Below are 4376 nucleotides of genomic sequence, written 5' to 3'. Positions count from 1 at the left end.
CTCTCTCTCTCTCTCTCTCTCTCTCTCTCTCTCTCTCTCTCTCTCTCGCGCGAACATTTTTAAAAAATGTAATTGGAAAAAAAATATATTCTGGTGTCATGAATTCACTGCATCAAAAATCAAGTCACTGTCTCAGTTCAGTTTCTCTCTGCTTCACTGGCATGACAAACATGCATCTGTTGCCATTAATTAGGTTTATTCGATAATTTTTCTAAATACTAATACTACTCTTAATAATAATAATAATAATAATAATAATAATGTAAGCATTTGTCTTCTATGACGACACTAATTTTGTGTTTGGACTTGTTTTTTACTTTGCTTGTTTTGTTCCACATTTAACCCCCATGAGCATGCATCAAAGACAATAATTATGTTTTATATTTGGTAGTCTAACATTTGGTTGTCTAACCTTAAAAAAAGAAAAACAACAGCCCTGTTTAAATTAAGTGCTGCCGATGTGGGTTCATTGTAACCAGAATGCTGAACACTACTCATATTTTAGGAAACCAACAAGACAAACAGGATCCAATTACATTCCTTTTCGGTAAATTGAATGTTCTCTTCTGTCGGTTTGGTATTCAAATGGTAAACTGAGACTCATGTGCAATCCCATCCACCAGTAAACAGAAATGGTTGTTTTTAGTGGAATGCTATTGGAACCAATTTGGAATTTAAGGCAATGCATGCCTTGGTTGCAATCATTATATCCTGTTAGATTATGTTTTAAAACCTATTTTGGTCTGAGAGAACTGTATATTTTTGTATGGACTCTTGACATAAAAATGTCAAGTTGGAACATTTTCAGTACATCGCTTTCTGCATACTTTTAGCAGTGAGTCATCGTAGTCTAATTCGGTTGCAGATTCAGTACAAAAAAACTAAACAAATGAATTCATGGGCTGGTTGGCTGATCCTATTACAGCATGGCACCAATATGATGAGGATGTGCCAGACTGTGAATTTTTCTTGCTGTTTCTCCCACCTCTTCACAACATTTGTCAGGATGGACAGGCTAATTTGAGCACTGCGTGGATCACATTTCCCACCCTGAAAAAAACTCTTTAAACGGGACTTTGGTGCCACTGTATTTGTTTTCTCATGAAGCTGGTTCAGGCTCAATGCTCAGCTCCTCATACTGCATTTTTATTGCATCGGCTGTTTAATGCTGGGCAGGGTGCCTGAATTATTTATAGCCTAATAAAAATAAGGCATGATGAAAACTCTAGAGCAGACCAAAGGCCATATTTGGGGGAGATGAATGCTCACATCAATCAGTCCCTGTGGCAAAAGCTGTAGACTCTCTTATTATGGTGATCAATGAGATCAATTTCCTTTTAAAGCCCTTATGATATGTTGCACAGGAATAGGACCTTAGTCCAGTGATCCACAACTCACTTTGCATTGGGAATCAACAGCTAACATTTGTTTCACCAATTCTTCAGCTACAATTGTGTCCATAAGATGGACTGTGCTTCCTGCTTAAGCAAACAAGGGCACAGTTGCTTGTGGTTTGTGGGTAGTGTATTAGGTAGTGATGTAGCTGGTATATTTTTTTAAGGATGTTGAAAAAACAATGACTTTATTGAATTTATCAGAAATAAAGCATTGAATCAGATGCTGATGTATTACAACATTGTTAATCTTCAGAAATATTTTACATTTTGCAGGACAAGATATGTTTTATCCCAAAATTGGAAAGATAATTAGGTTTAATATATTGACATGCTCAATCAGTTTGTGAGGGGAGAATAAGACTCTCAAGAATATCTTTAATAAATATCATTAAAGTGAGTTCTTGCTCAATTTTTCATTTCAGTTTTATTTTTGTAGTGCTTTTCACAAAGTACCATTGTCTCAAAGTATCTTTCAGACATCCCAAGGTACAGCCTCTCAAGAGCAAGCCCAGGGTGACAGCAGCATGGAAACACTCCTTGAATGAAACAGGAAGAAACCATGGGTGGGTCCTGACCATAGAGGTCCTGACTCATAGGCCATCCACTCCTGGCAGACACTGGGCAGGCTAGAATAAAGTGATGACTGAGTATAAAGACATTTAGATAAAAGAAACAGGCATTTGTGGTTAATGTAGTCATTTTGCCAGGGTCAGCTGAGCGGCACGAAGACACGCCTCCAATCCTGATGGTGTAATTGGTGTGGTGTGCCCATGGGTGCTGTGACTTAGTGAGTGCGTTAGGATTCCCTTTCATTCTAACTGAGAAAATGTTTTCAGTGGTAAAGCAAATATATCAGAATCACTAAAAATGTTGGCTGTGAATTTGCACTATATTAGAGATGTTAACATTGCATGCCATGTCAGACTTAAAAAGCACAGCTTGACATAGAAAGCAAAGCAAGATTCTGACAAAACAGTAAAAACCAAATAAGAACCTGGCTCCTGCATTGTTGATGGTCCACAACACAGCCTGAATCAAACCTTTGCACATCACCACTGAACAATGTTATTCTGATTACATAAATTAATCATGATACCAGACACATCAAATGTATAAATTCCAATTTCCACCCATCCACCTCCTTTTATGTCCTTTCCCTGCGAGGTTCTCATACTTCTTTAACTGAAGCTGTTTCCCCAATTTCAGCCATTATAATAACGGTTTCAGCCATAACATAATGACAAACATTAATTGAGCCTCCTGTGCAACTTGACTAGTTCTCTCTGAAGAAATGCATTTAATACACAGGAAAGATGAACATGTTTGGTGCTGTTAGCGCTTGGGGAATCTCACAGTGTTGAGGAGGGAGCGACAGCAGGATGTGCAGCCAACTACATTAAATTCCAGACTGAGGGCCACTCTGAGGCACTGTCTCCTGGAGAGTGTCTAGCCAATGATAATGCAAAATGACTCTGCAGCGCACGTTGTTTGATAGAAGAGCAACAGCACCTCCCTGAGGTCAAATCAGGAAAGAAACTGGGCCAAAATACATTGTAAATGAGTACTGTAACTAGGAGGTTCTTATTTTTGAATGAAGTTGTGTGTATATTTCTGTGATTGTTTGAGTAGAAGTAAATGTTAAGTAGGAGATGTGGTTTGTTGCTTGTATGACAATAATCATTTTACAATATTTTGTGCCACAGAGGTCTGAGAAACCACACTCAATTCAAAGCCATATTGTACATTCGAAAATCTCACATATATATATGTACTTTTTTGAATTAGAAAGGATGTTTTTTAAATAGTTGGACCACATAACCTTATCCCATAGAAATAGCTATCAGTTGCTGCTTTACTTATAACCTTCTCTAATGAATCTACCGCACAAGGGCAATACAAATTTTTTAAAAAGAGTTTGCAAATAAATGGACAAGTCATTCCTCTCAGTATAAATTCATTAATCATTCTTCGAAATTCATGAAACAGCAAAGAATAAGGAGAGATTTTAGATTCCTTGCGCTTGTTTAACAGCCGGGCAGCTGACCCCATGTTTTGCATGTGTATTTTCTGTGCTTCACTGATTTATCTTACCTTTCTGCCATTGCAGTCAATTTGAGGAATTTTTTTTTTTTTTTCTGGGGCAAATAGTGATGCATACATGGTGGTAATAAGATGAGAAGTTTCTTCTAACTCAGGTTGCCCACACTGTGGAGCCCAGTTGAGCTCGTAAGGCATTTCCCACTGATCGGAATAATAGGGAGACGTGCCTTTACATTAGCACTCCATCTGACACCCTGCTTATCTGCTGTTTTCATGTCTTGGAAGGAGCTACACAGCAATAAATGATACTGTATGTAAACATGAGACTGTGATGAGACTAAAAGTCAAAACGAGAACATACCCAAGTGAGTGGGTCACCTTTTCCGCATGAATTGTTTCAAGTTTCTTGCTTAGACTCACTCTTTCAGCTATACGTAGCTATGACTCCCAGCAGAAACAAGGAGTTCAGTCAAGTAATAATGTTCAGATATGGAACTGCAATGTGTTGCAGCATTATATAATCTCTCTCTCTCTCTCTCTCTCTCTCTGTGTGTGTGTGTAAATATGCATTTTAAAACAAACTTCTTTGGTGCCACAGAGAATTTGTTTTCAATATTGATTACAACTATATTTTATCAGCCTCTGCCTCTTCTTTCATTGAAAGCTGATTGCACTGCAGAGGACAAATAATTGTTCCAGGACGTTAGTCACATCTCCAGTCCAGAGTGGTAATGTGCTGGTCATGATTCGGTGAATCATAATTACTTCATTCCAATGTATTCTTTGAAAATATCAAAGCAAGAGTATGCCATGCACACACAATGTGCAAACACACACACACATGCAAGCATACATACAGAGAGATGTGTCTGCGCTCGCGCTCTCTCTCTCTCTCACACACACACACACACACAAAGACACACAGGCATGTGCACACAC

Source organism: Anguilla anguilla, chromosome 9 (assembly GCF_013347855.1).
Source record: "Anguilla anguilla isolate fAngAng1 chromosome 9, fAngAng1.pri, whole genome shotgun sequence".
In the NCBI taxonomy this organism is placed as follows: Eukaryota; Metazoa; Chordata; class Actinopteri; order Anguilliformes; family Anguillidae; genus Anguilla; species Anguilla anguilla.
The sequence above is the reverse complement of the archived record's forward strand: the minus strand, read 5'-3'. Positions refer to the sequence as shown.